The 17,664-nt window shown below is 31.7% G+C and overlaps 1 pseudogene; it reads left to right on the top strand.

Annotated features, from left to right (window-relative positions):
* The first annotated feature begins 8,095 nt into the window (after positions 1 to 8,095).
* On the top strand, positions 8,096 to 16,087 carry LOC124930175 (annotated as a pseudogene).
* Positions 16,088 to 17,664: the final 1,577 nt, after the last annotated feature.

The following is a 17,664-nucleotide window of genomic DNA, read 5'->3' as shown; positions in this document are numbered from 1 at the left end:
TAGGTGCCTTTTGTGAGTTAAGGCTGATGATTTACTAAATATTCTTGTTTAGCTTGCCTTGCCATACGAAGCAACTAAGTTATGCACATTTAATCATTGTTCAGAAAAAAAAGAACAAGTATTTATTTATGAAACTCTAACAGAGTTCAGTAATCAATTTTAATTTTGAGCTTTGTACAAAATAAAACTAAATTCTTTTTATCTCACAAATAATGCTTGTTTTTTTACGGTTATCTTATCTTGATTAAGTTTAGCATTCTTTGTCCTTTTACCAGGCCTTATCTTCATCTGCTTATCCAGTTAAGTTCATAGTTATTAAAATGAGGGTTTTTAGCAGCGGAATCTAAACAATTAGGTGATAATAAGAGTTATAAGCAAGTAATAATTTGGATTAATTTAGAAGAATCTGTGTTATCATTCACCACCTGTCGTATTTATTTATATTGACTTCCTGACTAGGTTTCTTGGTAAATAATGTGCAAAAACCCTATTGATAATGACTTTGCATAAAATGTTGTCTCACCTGTTGGTTTCTATCAATGTAGATGAACAGGAAATTGTGCACCAACAAACACCATTTACATCTTTACTAATGTTCGAAACATTTATTTATATATATATATATATATTACAATTAATTACAAGTTAATGATACACAGTGCTAAAGAATAAGAGTCATTTTAACCTCTTATAATCCTATGTGACAAACTAGAGAGGTTGCAAATATGTGAACTTGAGGGGGTGATATTACTATACCACATTCAATACCATTTCCTGTACTTTTCAAAATTAACATTAAAAATTATTATTATTATTTTTTATTTATTTATAATGTATAATTTATTTGTTTTTAAAGAGTATTACAATAAATGAAACAATATGAAAGTTGTACATAAGATCTGCACCCGAACTTAAGATAGACACATCAAAATTCAGAATAAGAGGGTATGATAAATCATGACTACTTTACCATCATTTAGACATATATAAAAAAAAATTAGCTTCAACCTCAAAAGACACAAAGAGGAGGAAATAAAAAATATAAATTACAATGTCACAAATTTGACCATTTGAAAATTATATTTTTTTACTAAGGATTTATTCTTCTTAGTGTTATTATAAATGATCTTGTTTAGTGTACTTTATTAAGATTTAAATTATTTTATCGGTGTAGTTTAATTTAATGATTTAAAATTAAAAAGTCATTTTTTTACACGAAGAGGTTGAGTACTTGAGTGTTCGGCTCTTCTTAACCAGCAGAACCGACCCAGGTTGAGGTTGAATTAAGAATTCGAAAACAAAATGTAGTTAAAAAATTGTTTATATTGTTATGATATCAATTTTATTTTATTTTACATAAATGATGAAAAAGATGATCAACCAGTTTCAGAAAATGGACGCTCCAGACTCTGAACAACATCTAGGGTTACAATATACATAGCTTTCTTCAAGAATTAGTGATTTTTCTGGCTAACTATTGTTGGTAATATTATCTCGTAAAAAATTACACGTAAATAATATATGAATACAATAAAAGGATAATACAACAGATACAATAGATTATGTAAAAATGTCTTCTCGTTTGCTCCGAGGCCTGTGAAACACAGTTCCCTTAAAACAGTTTCACCGTCTCCCGTTTGTGATGGAGAGTTTCGTCGGTGGCTGCTTCCCAGGGTACAACGGAACCTGCAATGATTTAGCACAGAAAAACCACTACAACAGCGAACTAGACAAAAGTACCTGAATCACAATCACCGGTTTTCGCACAGAAATGATCGAGTCAAGAAACTCGAAGAACGCTCACAAGAACACTCACAAGAAAACTCACAAGAACAAGGAAATACTTTATAATTCTAGAGAGAGAAGTGATAAGATAATGTATAGAGAAGAATACAATGTGAAGGGATATTTATAGTTGAAAATTAAACTCATAATCAATTATTTAATCAAACGGTCACTAATCCATCATCCATTCATCCAACGGTTATCGTTGCTTGCCTTTTCATTATCTTTGCAAGTTACATCCTACAATAAATATTTTGTAGTTACAATGGCAATTAACATCATTTGTTAATTGCCTCATTCAAGACATTTATGTTAATTGTAACAATTAACAAATTTAATTCACAATGAATTTGATGTGAATTTCATTTGGATGAAATTTCACCTTAATTCACATTTGAATTTCATGTGAATTTCATTTGGATTAATTTCACTTTAATTCACATTTGAATTTTATGTGAATTTCATTTGGATTAATTTCACTTTAATTCACATTTGAATTTCATGTGAATTTCATTTGGATTAATTTCACTTTAATTCACATTTGAATTTCATGTGAATTTCATTTGGATTAATTTCACACTTAATTCACATTTGAATTTGGTGTGAATTTCATTAGCCCAAATATCATTTCCATTTAATTAATGGAATTAGTTTAATTCCAACAATCCCCCACATTAATGGAAATTGAAAGATTAACCCGGTGAAAGGTTCAACAGTTGAATTTTACATAGGATAGGTAGGTGTAACCCTTTGAACATTCCCTTATGAAAGTATATAACTTTACTAGCCAATTAGTAGACTCGATGTCCTTGAACTATTCTGCCTTTTGTGTAAACGATTACACACTTTCACATAAAATTCTTCCTGATACATGTCAGTTCTCATGATTGTGTTCGTTTTGGCCATGAACACTCGCCTGGTTCAGTGAGAGGGTCTAGAATTGAGCCGTGCAATTCTTTCGAAGCGGCCCCACTTCTCTCTCACATAGGTGATCTCTTTATTCATAAAGAATCATTAAAAGCCTGTGTGCTTATCCTTTCCCGAAATGCTATTTTATCGTAGGATTTTTACCCATAGCAATTTACCAAGTTTAGTACAATTAGGTTGTCCCATTGAACCTAGTTCTTGGGATCTCCAGTCATCATAGGTTGGGTTTCCCTTCATACTAACTTATTGTAGGCTTAAGTCCCATTCCTTGTGAGGACTTTAACACCAACTCTCTATTTAACCCTTTGGTTAGCGGATCCGCAATATTATCTTTTGATTTACGTAATCAATTGAGATAATTCCAGTAGAGAGTAATTGTCTAATGGTATTATGTCTACGACGTATATGTCTAGACTTACCATTATACATATGACTCTTAGCTCATCCAATCGCAGATTGACTATCACAATGAATAGAAATTGCTGGTACGGGCTTAGACCATATTGGAATATCTTCTAAGAATAGACGTAGCCATTCAGCTTCTTCACCACATTTGTCAAGAGCTATAAATTCAGATTCCATCGTGGATCTTGCAATAACAGTTTGTTTAGAAGATTTCCAAGATATAGCTGCACCTCCAAGTGTAAATACATATCCACTTGTTGACTTAGAGTCTTTCATATCTGAAATCCAATTAGCATCAGTGTACCCTTCGATAACAGCAGGATGTCTCGTGTAGTGCAGACCATAATCACGAGTATTTCTTAAATACCTAAGTAATCGTACAATGGCTTTCCAATGATTATTACCCGGATTACTCGTGTATCTACTTAGTTTGCTTACTACATAGGCTATATCTGGTCTTGTACAACTCATTAAGTACATTAGACTCCCAATTATTCGAGAATATTCTAATTGAGATACACTCTCTCCGCGATTTTTAGATAGATGTTGACTCGTATCTATCGGAGTCTTAGCCAATGCAGAATCATCATTGTTAAATTTTTCGAGGATTTTATCCACATAATGTGACTGACTTAGAACTATCCCTTCCGATGTTCTAATCACTTTGATTCCAAGAATCACATCAGCCAATCCCATATCTTTCATGTCAAATTTTGAATTTAACATATCTTTAGTGGATTTAACCATTTTATCATCACTTCCAATGATAAGTATGTCATCTACATAAAGACATAAAATGACGTAACCATTTTTTGTGTCTTTAATATAAATACATTTATCACATTCATTGATCTTAAATCCACTTGAGATCATAGCATGATCAAATTTCTCATGCCATTGTTTTGGAGCTTGTTTTAAGCCATACAATGACTTAACTAATTTACAAACTTTATTTTCTTGCCCTTGAGAAGAAAACCCTTGAGGTTGATCTATGTAAATTTCTTCTTCAAAGTCTCCATTTAAGAAAGCTGTTTTTACGTCCATTTGATGAACTTCTAGATTGCGCAAAGAAGCAATCGCAAGAATCAATCGAATAGAAGTTATTCTCGTAACTGGAGAATATGTATCAAAATAATCAAGACCTTCTCGTTGGCGATATCCTTTTACCACCAGTCTTGCCTTATATTTATCAATTGATCCATCAGCTTTCATTTTCCTTTTGAAAATCCATCGGCAACCTAGTGGTTTATTTCCCGGAGGAAGATCCACTAGTTCCCATGTATGGTTTTGCAAGATAGATTCTATCTCACTATTAATTGCCTCTTTCCATTGAGGCCCTTCAGACGAGTTAATTGCCTCATTATACGTTTGAGGTTCACTTTCCATCATGAAAGTAATAAAATCTGGACCAAATGATTTTTCGGTTCTAGCTCGTTTACTTCGTCTAAGTTCAACCTCAACTTCATTCTCCTTTTCTTGTTCATCTAGTTCAAGAAATCTTTTTGGAGAACGTTGTTCTTCATTAGACTTATATGGAAGTACATGATCAAAGAACGATGCATTTCTCGATTCCATTATCGTATTCTTATGAATATCCGGAATGTCCGATTTAAATACAAGAAAACGATAAGCACTACTGTTATGTGCATATCCAATAAATATACAATCAACAGTTTTTGGTCCAACTTTCACCTTTTTAGGTAATGGTACGGCTACCTTAGCTAGACACCCCCACATTCGTAAGTATTCATATGATGGTTTTCTTTCATGCCATAATTCATATGGACTCTTATCTAGCTTCTTTCGTGGAACCTTATTTAAAAGGTAATTAGCTGTCAAAATAGCTTCTCCCCACATGTTATGTGGTAGACCAGAACTTAATAGAAGTGAATTCATCATTTCTTTTAATGTTTTATTTTTTCTCTCAGCCGTACCATTTTGCTGAGGAGAATAAGGTGCTGTCGTCTCATGGATTATACCATGTTGAGCACATAGCTCGGCAAAAGGTGATTCATATTCACCTCCTCTATCACTTCTTAACACCTTGATCTTTTTACCAAGTTGGTTTTCAACCTCATTTTTATAAAGAGTGAATTTTTCTATGGCTTCATCTTTACTTTTAAGAATATACACATAACAATATTTTGTGTTATCATCAATAAAAGTAATGAAATATTTTCCTCCACCACGTGTTGGTGTTCCTTTTAAATCACACACATCTGTATGAATTAAATCAAGCGTTCTATTACTTCTTTCAACGTTTCGAAAGGATGATCTCGTCAATTTCGCTTCAACACAAATTTCACACTTGTGTTTCTTATTAATTTCGAATGTAGGTATACTATTCAATTTTATTAATCGATGCATCGAATCATAATTAATATGACCTAGTCTACCATGCCATAAAATGGAGGACTCCAACAAATAAATAGAAGACTTATTCTTTTCATTCATTCTTGGCTTAACTGCCATTACATTTAGCTTAAAAAGCCCATCAGTAGCATAACCTCTACCTACAAACATTCCACCTTTGGATAAAATAATTTTATCCGACTCAATCACAATTCTAAAACCATGCTTACTTAGAAGAGATCCGGATATCAAATTTTTCCGAATCTCCGGAACATACAACACATTAGTCAATGTTAAATCTTTCCCTGAAGACAACCTTAACACCACTTTTCCTTCACCTTGTATGTCAGAAGTGGCAGAATTCCCCATGAACAGCTTTTCACCATTCTTCACTTCTTCGAGACTTGAAAATACATCTTTGTTGGAGCAAACATGTCTTGTAGCTCCTGTGTCAACCCACCACTCTCGTGGATTAGACCCCACCAAGTTAACCTCAGATATCATCGCACATAGATCCATGTCCGATAATCCTTGAGTCAAGTTAGCCTCTCGAACTCTTCTCGGCTTCTTGCACTCGGAAGATCTATGGCCCATGCCATTGCAATTGAAACACTTGCCAGTGAACTTCTTAGAGATTCCTCCTTTAGGATTAAGGCTCCGGTTTTTGACAAAAGAATTGTGTTTCTTCTTGTCTTTACTATGCTCAACCACATTTACTTTAGCCACATGTTGACTAAAGTATTTCTTTGAGGCGCTTTTATTTTCCTCTTCAATGCGTAGACGAATCACCAATTCTTCTACGTTCATCTCCTTTCGCTTATGCTTAAGGTAGTTCTTGAAATCGTTCCAAGACGGTGGCAACTTCTCAATAATAGCAGCCACTTGGAAGGTTTCTCCCAAAATCATGCCCTCAGCATGAATTTCGTGCAAAATAACTTGAATCTCTTGAACTTGTTTAATGACCGGTCTTGAATCTACCATTTTGTAGTCCAAAAATCGACCGACCATAAACTTTTTTGCACCTGCATCTTCTGTTTTGTACTTACGTTCAAGAGATTGCCATAGTTCTTTGGCCGTATTCTTTTCACTGTACACATTGTACAATGAATCTGATAAGCCATTCAACACGTAATTTCTACATAAGAAATCTGAATGGTGCCAAGCATCAATGGCCGAAGCCGCTTGCACATCAACTTTCGGATGCACGTTTGCATCCGACGATGAAGCCACGTTTGGCTCATCGATTTTGGGAGTGGGAGGATCCTCCGTGAGGAATCGCGCAAGACTTAAGGTCGTAAGGTAGAAGAACATCTTTTGTTGCCATCTCTTAAAGTTTGATCCATCAAACTTTTCTGGCTTATCCAGATGGTTAGCTGGAACTGGCATCCTCATGTTAGAAGCAGGTGTTTCGGTAGTCATTTCTGAATCACAAAACCAGAAACGTGTAAGAATCTGAGATAAGTAATATTTGCTAACTGTTTTAAGATTGTTGGTAATATTATCTCGTAAAAAATTACACGTAAATAATATATGAATACAATAAAAGGATAATACAACAGATACAATAGATTATGTAAAAATGTCTTCTCGTTTGCTCCGAGGCCTGTGAAACACAGTTCCCTTAAAACAGTTTCACCGTCTCCCGTTTGTGCTGGAGAGTTTCGTCGGCGGCTGCTTCCCAGGGTACAACGGAACCTGCAATGATTTAGCACAGAAAAACCACTACAACAGCGAACTAGACAAAAGTACCTGAATCACAATCACCGGGTTTCGCACAGAAATGATCGAGTCAAGAAACTCGAAGAACGCTCACAAGAACACTCACAAGAAAACTCACAAGAACAAGGAAAGACTTTATAATTCTAGAGAGAGAAGTGATAAGATAATGTATAGAGAAGAATACAATGTGAAGGGATATTTATAGTTGAAAATTAAACTCATAATCAATTATTTAATCCAACGGTCACTAATCCATCATCCATTCATCCAACGGTTATCGTTGCTTGCCTTTTCATTATCTTTGCAAGTTACATCCTACAATAAATATTTTGTAGTTACAATGGCAATTAACATCATTTGTTAATTGCCTCACTCAAGACATTTATGTTAATTGTAACAATTAACAAATTTAATTCACAATGAATTTGATGTGAATTTCATTTGGATGAAATTTCACCTTAATTCACATTTGAATTTCATGTGAATTTCATTTGGATTAATTTCACTTTAATTCACATTTGAATTTCATGTGAATTTCATTTGGATTAATTTCACTTTAATTCACATTTGAATTTCATGTGAATTTCATTTGGATTAATTTCACTTTAATTCACATTTGAATTTCATGTGAATTTCATTTGGATTAATTTCACACTTAATTCACATTTGAATTTGGTGTGAATTTCATTAGCCCAAATATCATTTCCATTTAATTAATGGAATTAGTTTAATTCCAACAACTATCACGGGCAAGGGTCCTCGTCTCTTTCTCTATCTGTATATATATTTGCTTCCATTTTCTATGTGTGGTCTAGCTCCAAGAGTTCTTTGGTGCTATAAAAATGTTCAATCAATCAATGTTTTCATATTTGTTCTAATGTCTTTGTTCTGATTTGATGTGGTACATATTGTATACAATGATTACCGGAATGACCACAAATTCACCATCACCACCTACTCCCCAACTGGAGTAGAGTTTTCTTCATTCCTCTCTATATATCTGATTCTTCAGATCGTAGAACTACGTAGCATTTAGTTTTCATTTGAGTTTCATGAATGTTGATTACTATCTATTGTAGGCTTGTAGTATCATCGGAAGACTTACATGAGGTCTATATGTTGAGTTACTTATGCCATGTTTTAGGTCTGCATTAATAGATGCCTAAAGAACATACCAGATGACTGTGTTTCATATTGTAAAATTATTCAATGACTTCCCATTAATATCCTAAATGGATATGCTTATTGGGTACCATTATGGATGGATCATAAAGCTTTGGGCAATATGCAATTGGAGTTCTTATATGTCAAATAGCTCAAATTTGGTGAAAGTACGGTTGAATTCAGCTAAAATGTGCAATGTGTTCCATCCATATGAAACTACAATAAACTATTACAACCTCTTGTTTTTTTGGGTTTAGGGCTTTACATTAAGGTATGGTTGTACACAATGATGTTTTGACTGAATCACACGTTTTATTTTTCTCTTCTTATGCTCAAAGAGAATGTCTTCTCGCCTTAAATAATGTGGCACACAAATGATATATGATTAGCTAATGATTTCATATTATTAGGGTGTTGGATAAAAATGAATATTAAGTATTCAGCCTTAAATAATGTGGCACACAAATGATATATGATTAGCTAATGATTTCATATTATTAGGGTGTTGGATAAAAATGAATATTAAGTGTTGAATACTGAATTTTAAATAAAGAATTATTTAAGTGTATGAAAATAAGATGTTGAATAAGCAATATAATTATTTGAATTTTAAGTAAGTGCTTGATATGGAAGCTGGTTTGATAAGATGTAAGGCTAATGTAGGGAAAATATTTTAAAACTATTTTACCTTTCTAGAGATGTAATTTGCTTAATTTCATTTCCGTTTGGTTGGAGTGAAGAATTTACTGCAACTCCTGGAATTAATAAGAAAATAAGCTTTAAGGTTTAAAGTTATCTTTTGTAGGCTCTTCTCACGCTTACTGAAAAATAAGTGATTTTTAGTGACAATTATCAAATAAACTTAATTCAAAACTGATAAGTTGTGATGCATTATGTGTCACACTCTTGTTAATTAGCAGTAATACATTTAATTGTGCCTCTTTTCTTCCTTGGTTTGTATGGATCATGTTTTATGGTAATGTGGAGTTTTAATATTTATAGTGTGCACATTCTAGACTATTAATTGGTCTGGTGTGAAGAAAGACTATGTCTTCCTTGCTGATGTTAATACACAAGTGAAGAACAAGAATATCACCACTGATATTAAAGTGGACAAAATTTCTAATGTGAGTTCTTTGTTATACTTTTCATAGAATGTCATCTTTATAAATTGTAGTAGATATTGTAACTTGACGAATACGTTGACAATCTTTTTACACTTAATAATCTAACATGTAAATGGAAATGATTGTCATGTTTCTAAGTTGCATGATGAAAACCTCTTCTTCATGCATTTAAGGTCTTTGTGTTAAGTACGCTCTACCACTAGTTCAATTTAATTTATTTGGGCACTTTTCACAAAATTTACTACAAGATACTGTGTTTTATTTTGTTAACTAGTTGAATAATAATGAAAATTTTTATCAAATTGTCAATTGCTCTTATTGGATTCTAGTTTTGATTTGCCTGATATAAATGAAGAATGTTTTGCATGATGATGTGATGATCTTGCTTGGGATAATAATGGGGATGAATTATGTTGGGCTCATTTCATGTGTTGTTTTTTATATAAAGTTATTTGATACTATAACCTACTATGAAAATTTCCGTGCGCATTGGAGGATAAGATTAAAAACAAAATAAATTAAAAAAATTATAATAATATTTATTTAATGTTTAAAATTATTAAAATAAAAAATATAACGCTCTCATTCCACATTTTATTCACTTCGATAAAACAACTTATTTTCTCACATGTTTCATCACATATTTTTTCCGAATGAATCTCTCATCTCGTGACTTTACACTATCACTTTGTCAATCAAATATCTGATTCATATTTTCTTAATAATTAGCATTGTGACCTCATACTTTGCTCAATCAAATATTTGATTCATATTTCTTTAACCACTTTTAAATGATACTGGTCTATTATCCATCGGCAAACCACATCTCAATCACACTTGGTTAAAGGTTGTACTTGTTTTATTAGGTTGCAAGTTCGAAACATAAAAATAACATTTTTTATTTTATTTTTAACCGTTTTAAGTTTATGGGAGGGTCAACCCACTATCCGACCCAAGTATCCATTTACTCTCACATAAATATCCAAATTAACCACAACGCTCGACCCGGCAATCCGGAAACTTTAAAAATTAAGCATCATTATATATATATAGATTAGTTAGTTAAAAAATTGAACTTTTATTATTAAAATGTCTCGCGTTCATCAAATTTGGTGTTAAATCTTAAATATAAAGTGTTGTAAGCCTAGTTGGTTAAAAGGTTTTACTTGTTTTGTTAGGTTGCAAGTTCGAAACATACAAATAGCATTTTTAATTTTATTTTTAACTGTTTTAAGCTTATGGGCGGGTCAACCCACAATCCGACCAAATTATCCATTTACTCTCACATAAATATCCAAATAAACCACAACTCTCGACCCGACAATCCGGACACTTTAAAAATTAAGCATCATTATATATATATATATATATTAGTTAGTTAAAAATTTGAACTATTATTGTTAAAATGTCTCGCGTTCATTAAATTTGATGTTGAATATTAAATGTAAAGTGTTGTTAGCCTAGTTGGTTAAAGGGTTGTACTTGTTTTGTTAAGTTGCAAGTTCGAAACATACAAATAAAATTTTTAATTTTATTTTTAACCGTTTTAAGTTTATGAGCGGGTCAACCCACTATCCGACCCAAGTATCCATTTACTCTCACATAAATATCCAAATTAACCACAACTCTCGACCCGACAATCCGGACACTTTAAAAATTAAGCATCATTATATATATATATATATATATATATATATTAGTTAGTTAAAAATTTGAACTTTTATTGTTAAAATGTCTCGCGTTCATCAAATTTGGTGTTGAATCTTCAATATAAAGTGTTGTTAGTTTAGTTGGTTAAAGGGTTGTACTTGTTTTGTTAGGTTGTAAGTTCGAAACATACAAATATCATTTTTAATTTTATTTTTAACTGTTTTAAGTTTATGGGCGGGTTAACCCACAGTCCGACCCAAGTATCCATTTACTCTCACATAAATATCCAAATTAACCACAATTATCGACCCGACAATCCGGACACTTTAAAAATTAAGCATCATTATATATATATATAGATTTGAAAGTTGGTATTTTATCACAATTATGATCCCAATAAAAAATCGTCAAAGCTTAAAGTTTTTATATTCGTTTGGTATAAGATTTTTTTGTAACATTATTCAAACTAGCATGTGTCCCGTGCATTTGAAAGAGTAATAATATAAAAAACGTGAAAAAAATATTACAGTAAAAATGTTTATGGGCGGGTCAATCCACAATCCGACCCAAGTATCCATTTACTCTAACATATATATATATATATATATATATATATATATATATATATATATATATATATATATATATATATATATCCAAATTAACCACAACTCTCGACCTGACAATCCGGACACTTTAAAAATTAAGCATCATTATATATATATATATATATATATATATATATATATATATATTAGTTAGTTAAAATGTTGAACTTATATTGTTAAAATGTCCCACGTTCATCAAATTTGGTGTTGAATTTAAAATATAAAGTGTCATTAGCCTAGTCAGTTTAAAGGGTTGTACTTGTTTTGTTAGGTTGAAAGTTCGAACTAGACTTATAGCATTTTTAATTTTATTTTTAACTGTTTTAAGTTTATGGGCGGTCAACCCACAATCCGACCCAAGTATCCATTTACTCTCACATAAATATCCAAATTAACCACGACCCGGCAATCCGGACACTTTAAAAATTAATCATCATTATATATATATAGATTAGTTAGTTAAAAATTTGAACTTTTAATGTCTCGCGTTCATCAAATTTGGTGTTGAATCTTAAATACAAATTGTTGTTAGCCTAGTTGGTTAAAGAGTTGTACTTATTTTGTTAGGTTGTAAGTTCGAAACCTACAAATAGCATTTTTAAATTTATTTTTAACCGTTTTAAGTTTATGTGCGGGTCAACCCATAATCCGACCCAAGTATCCAAATTAACCACAGCTCTCGACCCGACAATCCGGACACTTTAAAAATTAAACATCATTATATATATATATAGATTAGTTTGTTAAAAATTTGAACTTTTAATGTCTTGCGTTCATCAAATTTGGTGTTGAATCTTAAATACAAAGTGTTGTTAGCCTAGTTGGTTAAAGAGTTATACTTGTTTTGTGAGGTTACAAGTTTGAAACCTACAAATAACATTTTTAAATTTATTTTTAACCGTTTTAAGTTTATGGGCGGGTCAACCCATAATTCGACCAAAGTATCCAAATTAACCACAGTTCTCGACCCGGCAATCCGGACACTTTAAAAATTAAGCATCATTATATATATATATATTGATTAGTTAGTTAAAAATTTGAAGTTTTAATGTCTCGCGTTCATCAAATTTGGTGTTGAATCTTAAATACAAAGTGTTGTTAGCCTAGTTGGTTAAAGAGTTGTACTTGTTTTGTTAGGTTACAAGTTCGAAACTTACAAATAATATTTTTAAATTTATTTTTAACCGTTTTAAGTTTATGGGCGGGTCAATCCATAATCCGACCCAAGTATCCAAATTAACCACAGCTCTCGACCCGGCAATCCGGATATTTTAAAAATTAAGCATCATTATATATATATATATAGATTATAGTGTTATTTTTGTAATTTTATTTAGTAAACAAATTTTTTAGCTGATCCAAATTTTAGTGTAATTTTGTATTCATCAAAGTATAGAGATTTTTTCTTGATTATGATCAGATTATTGGTTGGATCATGTTACATATTATTTTCAAAATCATTATAATTTATGACAAACATAACAGGTGTATATTTTTCAGTTAATGATTAACATAACATAATGGTATAACAAAACAGCCCAATGTGACAATTTGATCCATACAGTTCATATACTTTGAACTACTATAATGTTATGTTTCGAATGACATGTGAATTGAAATGGAAGTGGCATTTAAAGCCTAATGTGTTTAATGCATTTTTGTGCCATTGTAAGTTAACACAATATATTGCATGTTTAGTTAATAAATTCCCTTAGCTGGATATTTTGTGAGATTAATTTGTTGTAGTTCTTCCCTTAGCTGGATTTTTTGTGAGATTAATCTGTTGTAGTTTTTTGTTTGTATGCTAAGCGCTTTTCTTTTTAATATTATTTTTATTCATGTCATGATATTGCTGAAGCATTTGGCAATGTTGAGCTTTTTACAACCATAATTGTTGATGAAGCTACTCCTGGTCTGAAGACTATCTTAAGTTTCGGGTTTCCCGATCAACGCTCTGAAAAGGTAAATTAGGTATTTGAATCTTCATTTGGAGTTTTTCATGGATCAATTTTGTTAACATGTTGTCCATCTTTTTTTTATGAATTAATTCAATTAACCCCTAATTGGACAATACATATAAAAAAACCAATTATCTCATATTCCATATCAAACATTTTTAGTTCCACATTATATTGATCAATTGTATGTCATTATGTCTCTTCATTTGGATTATATATTTGATGATTAAATGTTTATTTCTTGCAGTTGGAAGTTTATTACTTGAATGGTAAGCTCAAGCTTAAGGTTGACACCAAACCCTGTAGTCAACTTCTCTGGTGTTATTGGTACAAATATTCTTGCCATTGGAACAGATTTATTTTTTGATACCAAGGGGGGGTTCTTACTAAATACAACGGTGGATTGAGCTATACAAACTCAGACCTTATTACATCTTTGAGCCTGTGAGTAATTTATTTTCGTCTGGTTTGTTATATATCGTCGTTTTGATTTAATGACCTTTGTATTTGATAGTTTGAAAAGGAAAGAAGCCGGTTTTGATTCAAATTTAATTATCATTTTTTTTATTAATTCAGTTAATAATTTGATATGCCCTTCACATATCAAAACATTAAGTCATTTAGTGTTATTTGGATTAAATCTAATTATTTGAAAAGAGTCTTCTTTGGTGATGAGAAGTTAGTTATTTGTGTCAAATGATCAAAATATTATTAGAATTTGATATTTAAAAATGTTAACTTTAGTCTCTAGGAGATAAGGTGTTGCAAAATTTGTTTCGAGATGATTTAAGAACTTAATATTGTTAACCAATTTAATCAATGTTTTTATGATTTTTGTTTTGTGTATGACGTAGGAATGACAAGGGTGACTCCTTGAGCGCATCATAGTACCATACGGTTAGCCCTTTAACTCACAGATTCTCGACCAATGAGAATACAATAAACATTAGAACCCAACACACTCTCGGTCCTTTAACCCCGGTTAAGGCAAGAGTTAACAATTTCGGAAAGGCAAATGCCCTCATTCAGCATGAATGGCGTCCAAATCACTTTTTATAATCTCTGGAGAAGTGGACACCAACCAAGTCTATCGATAAGTTTGGTCTGGCTTTGGCACTCAAACCTCAAGTAGTAGCTAATATGAGAGACCTCCAATAATAAGTTAGATGGTGTACCCTTTTCTATACATGTTATTTTGTAGCTCACTTAGACAGTAACAAATATTTACTACTTTTTATCCTTGTAAGGAAACTATACTCTGGGCTTGTGACCACGATGACGTGACATCTGAATGAAATAGCGAAATCAATCGAGGTTGCTCAGGAGGGTGATGTATTTCTAGAGGAGCTAAACAGGAAATGGGCTGACCAAAACAAAGCATTACAGATGATCATCCACTTAGATAGAGCTTTCATCCCCAGTACTCATAAAACCCCTGTTTATGAGTTGGGTTTGAACTTATGGAGAATAAATGTCATCCATTCACCCAACATCCAGCCTAGGCTACAGGGCACTCTTCTCGAACTAGTGCAGAGAGAAAGAACAGGGGAAGTCATAGAAAGGAGTTTATTACGCAACATCCATAATAAAGATGTTACTCGATTTGGGCTCAACTGTTTACCAGGAAGATTTTGAGAAAAAGTTTCTCGAAGACTCGGCTTCGTTTTATTGGAGATTTTCTTAAGAAAGCCGAGACAAGATTAAACGAAGAAGAGATCGAAAGCCAAGATTTGCAATGTTGTCGAAAAGGAGATGATTGAGAATGTATTGTTTATTCAAAAGGGTCTCGAATGGGCTTCCATTTATAAGAGATGTAATTAATGACGTCTCACATCAGAGAAACGGGTAAGCAACTCGATCGTTACCGCATCCAGAAAAGTTAAAGGATCCAGTTGATTTTGTTCAAAGGTTACTCGATCGATCGACGCTAAAGATAAACACGATAACATCATCCACTCCACTTAGCGTTCAACAATGACAAGACGTTCCAAAACGCTAGCTCTAAATTCGTCGTTCGAGTATTTTGTTAATCTAAACCCACGCTCCCCCGACCCGAGTTCATATCGTTGTTGTTCGTCGAGGATAAGCGAGGACGAAGAAATCGAGACAATTCTCGACAAATTAAGTGATGATGCTCTTCCGTTACCTCCAGGAAAAAGACGTTTTCGAAAAGTACTACAAGCAACATTTAGCTAAACGACTTCTCTCTTGTAAAACCTTTTCCGACCATGCTGAAAGAAGCTTAATTGTCAAGCTTAAAACGGAATGCGGGTTCACCGATATGAAAACCTCTCAAGATACAATGCAAAGCTTCTACGATATCATCATCATCGGTGGGGAACTTTCGGATTATCCATCGCTAACCGTTCAAGTCCTCACAACTGACTGTTAGAAAGAAAAGTGGAATGAAAAATCCTACTTTCTAGTTATTTTTCTATATTTTCAGGTAGGAAAAAAAAAATAGTAACAATGATTTTTATCTAACTCATTCAACCATTAAAACATAACATAAGACGATAAGAAATGCAATTTTTCTTCCATTCATTATTGTAATAACAATAATTATACAACAAGTATTTATAAGACTTTAAACTAATATTATAAAAAAGATAACCCAATGTAATAAAATTATAAAATGGAAGAAAATGAAAAAAAAATTCTTAATTCAAAAATAAAATTAAAATAATGAGTTGTGTCTCACATTGAAAAGTTATAACTATATAATAAGATATTTTTTTTATAGAACTGTTTATTAAAGTAATTTATTTTAAATTAAAGATTAGATGTTATAATTTTAAATATTTTATTAATTTGACTTGGACAAAATTAAAAAAAAAATTATTTTATTATTGTTTTCCCTTGAAATCGGGCTTAGTGCTAACACTTGCATCTCGGAGAAAATGCAAGGAATTATTGCATTTAAATGGGTCTAAAATAAGTTAAATATTTGACTATTAAAATGAGGATAATTTGATTTATTTGTTATAACAGAAATTAAATAAAATGTCAAAATAATGTAAGTTAATTGTGTATTAAATATGATTTATTAAATATTAAGAGAAATGATATATAGAATGAAATTAATGGTTAATTTATTTGTATAAATTCATAATTACCAATAGTGAAGGTCAAAGGGGAGAAGGAAAAGGACGATTGTCATGACTTATTCTTATTCTTATTCATTTAGTTTTTTTTTTAATTTTTCTTTTACTAATCATTTTAAATATTAATTCACACAATATTATTTTGTTACTTCATAAGAATAATTAACTTGTTAACAACTTTTATCCATAATAAATAGTAGTGTTGATCACTTTACTAGATATATTCACTGTATTTAAAAAATAATCACTTGTGATAAGTTTTAACACAAGAAAGACAATCAAACTATTTTAAGGTGTTAAAACAAATATATGTGTAAATTTTGTTTTGGTGATTTCGTTTATTATTTTGTATTTTTAATTTATTCTAATTTAAAACGAAACATTATGTTATAAACACAAATTAGATAGTGAAATATTATTATTAATTACAAGCTATACATTCTTTCCAACAATAATAGTAGGTCACTCCCAGTCCCCATTCTCTTTAGGACTAGTTTGATAAGTATTTTTTTTGGGTTTTCCTAGTATAGACACTCATTTTTATTTAGTTAACCAGGCTAAAGGGATGAATCAAACATGACCTAACTTAAAATGAGATTTTTCAAAAAAAACCTAACATTAGAAGCACAACCTGCCCGTCTGCCTATCTCGTGCTTGTATCGTGTAAACCCAAGACCCGATTGAGATAATATCGTATCGTGTCTTGGGTTGACAGGATACAAGCACGAAACAATACGATATTTGTACGGAACAACACGATACAATATTATCTCACTCGGGTCTTGGGTTGACACGATACAAGCACGAAACAATACGGTCACAACACGATTATGAGTTTATACGATCGAAGCACGGTTACGAGTTG

The sequence above is a fragment of the Impatiens glandulifera genome, chromosome 1 (assembly GCF_907164915.1).
Source record: "Impatiens glandulifera chromosome 1, dImpGla2.1, whole genome shotgun sequence".
Lineage (NCBI taxonomy): Eukaryota > Viridiplantae > Streptophyta > Magnoliopsida > Ericales > Balsaminaceae > Impatiens > Impatiens glandulifera.
Note: the sequence above shows the minus strand (reverse complement) of the source record. Positions and strands in the feature narration are given on the sequence as shown.